This window comes from Prionailurus bengalensis, chromosome B4 (assembly GCF_016509475.1).
Source record: "Prionailurus bengalensis isolate Pbe53 chromosome B4, Fcat_Pben_1.1_paternal_pri, whole genome shotgun sequence".
In the NCBI taxonomy this organism is placed as follows: Eukaryota; Metazoa; Chordata; class Mammalia; order Carnivora; family Felidae; genus Prionailurus; species Prionailurus bengalensis.
The window spans coordinates 106,773,153-106,784,134 of NC_057358.1; positions in this window are offsets into that span (position 1 = coordinate 106,773,153).

Below are 10,982 nucleotides of genomic sequence, written 5' to 3' on the forward strand. Positions count from 1 at the left end.
TCACTAAAAAGCTTTGGCATAAAATTGTGTGATGGAAATATTTTGTGACCTGAAAGTATAATTTAAAAGGTAATATATGTTCGAGGAAAGGATATTTAAGTAACATGATTTTATGAAAGCATTCTAAAGAAATAATTTTGCCTGGTTAACCAAATAAATTACTGAAATTTGCATCCTGTAAATAGTAAGAAAATTGTCTGTTTCAATTTTACAATAATTTTAAGTGATGGTTTATTTCCTAGGAATGGCTAAGCTGGATTTTGTTGGATCTCTGCTGAGTGATAGAAAGGATGATTTTTAATATATGCTAGGGAATGCCAATTCTGCACTGAACAAGTAGAAGAGAATAGCAGATATGTTAATGATTTCTCATAAATAAACAAGTAGAACTTACCCAACATGCATTAACAGTTTGGAGCACAACAAAAAGAAGAGTATGTTTGATAAGAACTCCAGTCATTATTGACAGAATATTCCTTTTCAGTCAGACTAATGAAGTGCCACTGAAGCTTCAGTATGGAAAGATTTTCAGTATGGAAAAATTGCCTAATTTTTTTTTTTTTTTGGTGCCACAGTGAGTAGACGGTTTAATTTGGACAGATTTTCATCAAATAAACATCTGTAATCCTTGATTACATAAATTTAAATATGTCCCTGATTTTTTTCTTCATCAATCTACTGCCAAATTATGGAACATTGTAAGGCAAGGTTTTTTTTTGAAAATGTTCGATAATATACATAAATCTTTTTTTTGGGGGGGAAAGGGGGGTTGAGAGAGAGAATACCAAGCAGGCTCTGCACTCTCAGCACAGGGCCCAAGGCAGAGCTTGATCTTACAAACTGTGAGATCGTGACTTGAGCTGAAACCAAGAGTCAGGGGCACTTAGCCAACTGAGCCACCCGGGTGCCCCTACATAACGTGTTTTTTGAACTTTATTTTCTTTTGACACAGATAAAAAGTGGTATAGAAATGAGTTTGATTTTTATGTAGACAAGTCATACAATATTTTTGCCATATAATTTTTAGTTAATATTTGATGTAAAATAACAGATTTAATATATGTACTATTATATGTCAGGGTTATAAAATCATGAAGTAATCACTACAAATGTGCAGTGCACAGCTTTGCACATTTCATGTGAGTCTCACATTTCATGTGAATCAACAGTATGCATGATTTTCTGATTATTCATTAGTGTTGATGTGACATCTTTACCATTTATAAATCAGAGTGATTTCAGTTATTATCTATTTTCTCAGTTTTCTGACTATACTCTCGTTTTGTCTCTCAATTTCATAAAAATTTCTAATTATCACTTTTGAATACACACACGCACAAACATACACATTTTCCATTGCCCATTAGCTATAGGAAGTTCTGCACATCTTAATAGAGAATTGAAAGGAAAGTAAACCATTGGGTCTGTAAATATTTTGTAGACTTTTATTATTTTATATTATCTGTATTTATTTTAATTAGGATATATATGATTGCTATGTTTATTGAATACAAACATTACTTTAGAGATTATTTCCCATTAATAGAGATTACTTTAGAGATTGTTTCCCTATATACTTAGATTATATCTTTCAAAGAATTTGTGCAAAATTAACAATCCACTCACACACGATAATAAGTATGATAATTTATAGGTTTTGGTAAATTATTGCATTCATTTTATTATCAGGTTCTAAAATGGCCAGGATATTTTTCATTGTCAGGTTGTACAAATAACTTTCAATCATATCTAACTTCAAAAGTTTTAGTTAATTTTTTAAATCTCCTACGTACATATGCCTGCTAAGGCTAAAGAATTCTCTTTCTGTAGAGTTCTTTAAAATTCCTTTTAACTTTTCCCCCAAATGCTCCTGAGTATATTACTGTCATCTTAATAATTCTTATGCTCAGCTCTGATTATATCTTCCCTACACCAAACCAAAAATTATTAATCTTTACTCACATAAAATTCTATACCCTGAAATTCAAGGTCTTCTATATACTTTTCAGGCCTTCTTTACCTTATGCTAATAATCATACTGCTGGCTTGGCCAACATCATGGTTTTCCTATTATACTCAGAATTTTCTGCCTACTTTTATTCATTCCTTAGATATTATGATAACTAATAAAATTTACTATCTGCTTGACATTATGTAGTTTGCAATCTGTATCTATAGATACTTACATCATTTAATCCTAAACAAACAAAAAACCTTATAGTTTATCTGTCTTTACATTATTGATAAAGTCCAAGGGACTGTGTAAACACAATCCATGTATTAAAGAGCAGAGCCAAGTTTTACATACATTTCTTTGCTATTAAAGATTATTCCACTTATCACAGCTTTTTCCAATTTTCTGGATATGATGGAATCTTAGACCAGAGGAACATCTTAACAATCACCTAGTTTAATCATTTTATTTTGTAGACAAGAAAATAGTTTCTTGGACTTGGAAAGTCTTCATCTTTCCCACCTGGCTTTAAAGCCCACATGTGTGCTCTGTGTGCAACACTTCACAAAGATGACTAAGACCTGGTATGGTCAATGAATGATCAAATAAAAAAAATATATATACTGGGACTTCAGTCATTATTGACGCACTTTAGCAAAGACGTAAAGAAAGTTAGATAAAGAAGCAAATAGTTTGGGGCGCCTGGGTAGCTCAGCCAGTTAAGCCTCCGACTTTGGCTCAGGTCATGATCTCATGGTTTGTGAGTTTGAGCCCCATGTCGGGCTCTGTGCTAACAGCTCAGAGCTGCAGCCTCTCCAGATTCTGCGTCCCCCTGTCTCCCTGCTCCTCTCCTGCTCATGCTCTGTCTCTGTCTGTCAAAAATAAATAAATGTTAAGAAGAAAAAAGAAGCAATCAATTCAATGGAGCTCTTGGGATATGTCTTTTCAAATATAACCTCATGGCATTTTATTGGCACAGTATTCTAAAATTATCATAACCTATTTAGTATATAGATATTTATGAAAAGATTCTAAGAATACAAGCTTTCTTTTACTCTATATTTCCCAACAGAATCTCAAATAGTACCTGCGCTAAGTAGTTTTTAATGAATATTCATGTAAATGAATTAAGTGATCACATAGTATAGTATAGCTTTAGCCATGAAAATAGTAACCAGTTTGTTTAGTGTTCATTTTATATTTCAATCACTGTGCTAAACATTTAACACATATCATACTTTGTGCTTAGAATAAGTGTGTGAGACAAATAGTATCTTCATCACATTACATTCTCTAATCCAAATCCAATGCAAACTAAGTTTTTTGTAATTGATAATTTAAAAGCATTGAGAATAGGACCATTAAATCTGATTGGACTGTGAATATAATTTATTTGGAAGGGAGAAACAGTAAATTAGACTTACAGAAGCAGCAGAATTTGACATATTTGATTTCCTTCTATCTGCCATTTAAATATAAGAAATTGAAATTTAATATAGAGAGATTTTAGTACAAGAGACAAAAGGAAATTGAATATGTCCTTTTATTCACTTCCTGGTTCTTGGCATTTAATGTTAAGTTATTTAGATATGAGTTAGATGGAGTCAACTTGTGATATGTTCTAGTTTGAAAATTCAGAAACTGCTACGTGGCTCAGGATTTATTAGTACTGAAGTTCACCTTCAACAGAAAGAAGGAGAAAAACATATTTGTAAATTTTTTTTATTAAGGTAAACCTCAAACATGAGAAAAAGTATAAAAAATGGATAACACTCCATAATGTCAAAATTTAACAATTACACATTTTTTCTATATTTTTGTCTATATCTTTAATTACTTTAAAGTAAACAAATAAAAATATATTAATCGTTCAGTATGCATCCCCAAAAAAGTTGAGTATATAACCAGAATATTTATTAGCACCCCTCATAATCACATTTTCTGGGGAGAGATTTCAATAATGTCATTTTCAATGATTATTTAAAACCAGGACCCACATCCTAGACAGATTTGACCTGGGAACCTTATACCAGCTGGGTAAATTGGTAGCGATTTGAGAGGAATATCAGTATGTGATGTATCAGTTATCTATTGCTGCCTAAGAAAACAACACAAACATAGTGGCTTGAACCAACAACCATTGATTTAACTCACAATTTTGTGGTTTTAGCAATTTGGACTGGATGCAGCAAAGGTTTTCTTTTATGCTTGACTGGATTCTCTCATGCATCGGTAGTCAGCTGCCAGCCAGTTACAGGACAGCTGAGAAAGGCAGACCTAAGATGCCCTCATTCATATGTGTGATGGTTGGTATTGTGTCAGCCACAGTAATAGGAACAACAAGCTATATGTCTCTCTCATCCATTAGTTACGTCTGAGCTTGTTCAAATTCTGCTCAGCTGCATAGTATGAGACAGTGTGTTGAGAACCTGTATATCTTTGATGCTACCATTTTCTTTTTATTATTTCATTTTATTTTATTAAGTTTATTTTTATTTATTTTGAGAGAGAGAGCAAGCAGGGGAGGGACAGAGAGAGAAGGAGACAGAATCCCAAGCGGGCTCTGTACCATCAGTGCAGAACCCTATGCAGGGCTTGAACTCATGAACCATGAGATCATGACCTGAGCCGAAAGGACACATAACTGACTGATCCACCCAGGCACCCCCTGAAGCTACCATTTTCTAATGGCAAAGCAAGTTGCACAGCCATCGAGGTTCAATAAGTGGAGAAATATATTTTATCTTTAAATGGATACAGCCGCAGTGTCTCATTGCAGAGGGATTTGTATTAGAGAAATGTGGATAATTGTGGCCATTTTTGTAATATACCACTTGTGCATTGTCTTCAGAGGTCACCATACAAAGAATGTGGTAGAACTCTGCTTTTTCGTCACTAGATAAAACTCTTGATCCAGCCTTCTTGAGTATGATTTTTAGCCCCAAACTTACTAACTAGGCAAATTTAGGCAGAATTCTTAACATCCTGTGGGATTCAGTGTCATGGCTTAAGCTCATGGTTTGTAATATATTGAGTTCACTTCAAGGAGGAACAGGGAACTCTGTTGTTCACAGGTACAATGTTTATAATAGTTTAAAATGCAATATAAATGTTCATTATCCAGGGCGCCTGGGTGGCTCAGTCGGTTGAGTGTCCAACTTCGGTTCAGGTCATGATCTCGCAGTCTGTGAATTCGAGCCCCGCTTCGGGCTCTGTGCTGACAGCTCAGAGCCTGGAGCCTGCTTCAGATTCTGTGTCTCCCTCTCTCTCTCTGCCCCTCCCCCACTCATGCTCTGTCTCTCTCTCTCTCTCTGTCAAAAATAAATAAACATTAAAAAAATTAAATGCTCATTATCCTAGGAAAATAAATATAAAAAATATTTCATATAATGAAATCATATTCAGGTAAATAGAAGTAAGTTAATTTTATATATAAATAAGTAGATAAATAGTTGTCTATTTATATGCCTAAATACTTATGTAAAAACATAAGAGAAAGACAATATGGAAATTAGTAATCCACCTATAATCCAACTAAAGGACACAAAACTGTACAACACATGTTCATGTATATACCTTGGATATAAAATGTAAAGGACAAAGAAGATGCATGCACACCAAATTCTGGATTCTGGTTATTTCAGTATCGGAGGAATGTTTTTAGTGAGTCAGTGTGTATGGTTCAAAGTACAATTCAGCTTTGTCAAGTTTTATTACTTTCATAATTAAAATGGCCTGATAAACCCTAGTGTTTGTCTCTTCATGTTCCTTTCTGTTTTATAAAAAGTGTCACCAAATGGAAATATGTATATATGTATGTGACAAACTAGAGAGGACACACTCAGATCACTTGAATTTTGGCTATGAATGGGGGATAAAGGAGAAGAATGGTAATGGCAAGTGCTATGAGGTCGAGGGGGCACGTGTTTGTTCTTCTCTTTGCAGTTGTGTCTTTAAGTCAATTTAATCCCCACCTGAGAAGACTAAGTGGAAAGTTAGCCTTACTATTTCTAATGAAAATCTGTACTTTACTTCCCTATCTAATGACACTTTTTTTTTTTACTTTTTTAAGCACTGTCTTTGCTTCCATTTGGAGGCATTTACAGTGCTTTCAATATTTATTTCACAAGTATTGAAAGTTTAGTGGGATGTTGAATCTAAAATTTCAACAAATATGAAATATATAAAAACATGAACATAAAATTGAGGTATGAAATGCAAACTGTGAGCTCGATGTCCAAAGCTGAGCACAAAAGTCTCTTAACTATCCCCAAATTCAAAACACAGCTGTCAAGGAGTCTTTGCACACCTGATAGAATTTACTAAGGAGTAGGAGTAGAAGAAGCCCTGATGTAATCCCTTCCTTTTCCAGTGATCTAAGTTCAGCTCCGAAAAACAGTGACAAGTTTCTGGAGAAGAGAGTTGTTAGACAAGCTAAATTCTTGGTAATTTCTTCTCTTTATGGGAGAAGTGGCCTCAAAAAATGGTTTCTCATTGACTATGAAGTGTTTTGCATTATTTTCCTGTAGGCTTATGTAGAACTGTTTCTTTCTCTGCCCCCAGCCCTATTCAAGCGGGGAAAAAAAGAATTCAAGAAAAAACATCTGAGCGAAGAGAGAGGGCAAAAGCCTACGTGATGAAAGGCAGCAGAATATGCCATCCCCATATCTGCCACTTCTGTGCAAGGATCATTTTGAGCTAAAGGCACTTGAAAAATAGCAGATGCAAGAGTGTTCTGAACTCCCCCTTCTCTTTTTGAAACAGGAGATAGAGCTCCCTTATGAAAGATACCCTCCCTTTACCAGAAGACAAGAAACATTCTTATCATCAGAGACTGGAAGTTAAGATCAAGAAAATTTTGCACAAATAGACCTTGCTGAAAGAAGTCTTATCTTCTGTTAGCCTCCCATATATTTTTGTTACTTTTCCACAATTGCCTCTCTTTATTCAACATATTATAAAAGTATTTAAGTTTTGCCACTTCTTTGGGCCTTCATTTCCTTAAGAGAGCTTCCCTATAACACGAAACTTAAATTTATTTTATTATTATTATTTTTTTCAGTAATCTGCCCTTTGTTTTAGAGCCCAGGTGGAGACTTAAACTAGGTAGAAGAAGATAATTTTCCTCCCCTGCTGTGATATATTTAGAATGTGGTAGTTTTCAGGTATCAGGTGATGCTGTGGATATCTGATCTTGAGCTGTCTTACAGAGTCCCCACCTAAGTTTATCTGCCACTAAGCTGTCAGGAGCAGGAGCTGAGGAGTTGATGTAAGAGATATAAGTAGATTGCCCATTTCATAATCAACTATGAATAAGGAAGGGCTCCTGCTGGACCTGCTGAAGTGCTCAGACATGTAACACCAGAGGGCACTTTCTGGGCCCAAATTCAAACAAGTAATGACAGCAAATAGAGGACTTTGCAGTGCCTGTTAACTAGGGACACTTTCCCCCTGCTTCCACATTCCCTCCTCTCAAGCTTCAAGGCACCAGAAGAAAAAGAGATCAAGAGGAGGCAGGAAGGAGACAGTGAAGAGGAGAATCTACCACTTTTGGTCCAAGAACCTAAGACAACAGCCAGGCCAATACTGAGGACGGGAAAGGGGGGAAGATGGGGTTTGAAGAATAGATCATTAGAATCTTGAATTGGATTGTACTGGGAGGGACTTTTAAAACCACTAACCAAGTGGAGTGGTATCTGGGTGGCTCAGTCAGTTAAACCTCATACGCTTGGTTTCAGCTCAGGTCATGATCTTACAGTTCGTGAGTTCGAGCCCTGCATTGAGTTCTGTGCTGATAGTATGGAGTCTGCTTGAGAGTTTCTATTTCTCTCTCTCTCTCTCTCTCTCTCTCTCTCTCTCCCCCCCCCTCCCTCCCCCTCCCCCTCCCTCCCTCTCTGTCTCCCCATCTCTCTCTGCCCTTGTGCATGTTTCCACTCTCTCTCTCTCTCTCTCGGTCTCTCTCTCTCTCTCTCTCTCTCAGTTTCAAAATAAGTAAATGAACTTAAAAAAAAAAACTAAATCACTAACCATGATGGGGAAGCAATGAGGTCTTCCCAAGATATCACTCAAGGACAGAATACAGCTTAGTTGAAGCCACTGACTGAAGATCACTAAAACTGTTTTGTGTTTGTATGCTACCATGACTGGAATTTCTAAAGTCATTTGCATTTTATTTGTTTCTTCTGTTCATATTTTTATGTATCTGCACTCCATTCCAAAAAAAAGTATTGAAGTATTTGCATTAAGTGATTAAATTCACGAGGCATAGTGGCAAATAAGTCAAGTAGAGGTAATAAGGTGGAAATGAAGAGACAAGGGAGTTGGTATACCAAATATAGTAATATGTTCTTTGCTGGAGGTGGTTCACATAGCCCATTCTGAATGCAAAAAATGAATACATTCAGTGTCAGAATTCATAGTGATTATGTATAAAAGCAAACCTGTTGCTATAGAGAATAATGACTAGAGAACAGGTATATATTAATCAGCTGCGGAATGCCAGACAATGTGTATTTTGTAAACAGACAATGGCTTACCTTCATGGAGCTCACAATCCAGTGTGAAAACAAAAACATTTAACAAATATTTGCAAGTACAAATGGAGGGGATGAGCTTTTCCATACATTATGCTTGATTGGTATTCCCTGAACATAAGACACTTATTAGAGTGTATGTAAATTTGTGACTGGGAGTGCATACACACTTGTACCCTTAACCAATATTTTACAGGACTTTAGCCTCACTCAGAAATTTGGAGTTGTATGGGGCTGGAGTGTATTTTGTTCAACATTCAATATTTTTATTCCTTGCAATGTCAACCACAATCCAGTTGTTAAATTATGTTGAGGTGTATCGGTGATTTGGGGTGTTGTTATTGGAACTCTATCAGTAATGTTGTGGAATCTGAAATGTTACTTCTGCCCTCAACGTGGTGGTTTTCTCGTGCACGATATTGTTCATTTTCCAAGAAAATTACAGGAACTGCTAACAGAAGTGGAAAATAGTTTCAGAAACAGAGAATTCTAGGGGGTTATCCAATATAAACAAATAGTAATGTGGTAATAGTGAGACTTCACTTGTATGCTGACTATTCTATATTTCTGTTGTGTTTATATTGCAGCTCAAAGAAATCCTGATGAGATTTTATAGCCCATTTTTAGCTAGTCACACAGAAGTTTTTAGGTAGAAACATTACAAAGCCATGTTTTGGTTTTAAGTTTCAAGTAAGTGAATGAAAAAATTTAGGACCATATATCTGGCCCAAAGTAGAAGCATAAATCTAAAGTTAAGTGATAATTGAGGATTGGAGTACTGGCATGTTAACTTAATCTCACAGGAAATAGTTAATAAGTAGTAGGCTTTGATTAAGGTATATGATAAATTTCTGTTAAGGAGAGAGGAGAAATGCACTACAAAATACTGTGTATAAAACAATATGGAGGGGTGCCTGGGTGATTTAGTTGGTTAAGTGTCTGACTCTTGATTTTGGTTCAGGTCATGATGTCACAGTTGATGGGATCAAGCCCTGAGTTGGGCTATGTCCTAACAGCATGGAGCCTGCTTGAAATTCTTTCTCCCGTTCTCTCTGCCCCTCTGTGCCCTCCCCTCCATGTCCCCACGACTCTCCAAAATGAATAAACATTTAGAGCAATATGAAAATTTAGTTACAACAGTGCTGATGAATAGGATCCAGGGTTCATCTGGAACTTTTGCTATCCCGGACACTTGGCTTCTGAGTGTGAGTGAAAAGATACTGATTTAGTGCTTATAATCATCTAGACAGTGGGAATGGAGACAGGGCTATAGGAATGCATGAAAAAACCTTTTCAAGTCTTAGAAGTGGTAATCAGCATTTAAGCTTATTAATCAGAACACAGTGTCAGGGCTATATACAGCTACAGAAGTCTGACCATATAATACATAGGTAAGCAGGTAAGTTTCCTGTCTATGGAATATGGGAGAACAGATATTGAGGACACCTAGTGGTCAGCCATAAGATATTATATCTCAACTACAATTTCCTAACAAACACTTTTGTTTGTCAAAATTATACATTTAATTTTTTTTATTAAAAAATTCTTTTAATAGTTATTTATTCTTCAGAGAGAGAGAGAGAGAGACAGCATGAGTCCGGGAGGGACAGACAGAGAGAGACAGAGAGAGGGACACAGAATCTGAAGCAGGCTCCTGGTTCGGAGCTGTCAGCACGGAGCCAGACGCAGGGCTGTAACTCAGGAGCTGCGAGATCATGACCTGAGCCGAAGTCGGACACTCAACCGACTGAACCACCCAGTCGTACTTACACATTTTGTTTTTATAGCATTTGTAAGATATATGCTTAAAATATGATTCAAGTAAGTTAAAAAATAGTTTTACTCATTATTTCAGTCTTTGAACTTACCAACTGTTTTATGTGCTATCATTTATTTCCAATTAAAATAGAATTTTTCATAATTTCCAATGTTTTAAACCTAAATGCAAGGAAATGAATAGGTTGTGGTCACTGTTTTATTGAAGTTATTCATAATTCTAATATATATTAAAATTCCATAAATTATGTATAAATATTTTATGCCCACAAATCTTTTAAAAAGTCCCCTACATTTACTGAGAATTTTGACACTTGCCCCGTTCTCTTCTTTACCCATAAATTCCTGCAATGATTCTAGATGAATACAATGTACACACATCATCTAACCTTTACTATTCTTTAAAAAGAGAATTGGATTTTGAAATCAGTGTGGCCTTTGGTAGGCTATAAATATTTTTCCAGAAATGTATGACTGTGGAAGGAAAGAGTTTGAAGCCTGTCTCAAATGAGTGTTTGTAGACATCTTTCAATACATTGGTGAATCTTCAAAGACTCAGAGCCTAACCCTTAGGCTTCCACCCTCAGAAATGAAGAAATGACCCACCTCTCAAGGATAATTCACATTAATCATGTCAACAAGTTTAACAAGGCTGACATATAAAACATATAATAGTATATTCTTTAAAATAATTATTGAACTACATTTAAATAAAAGCC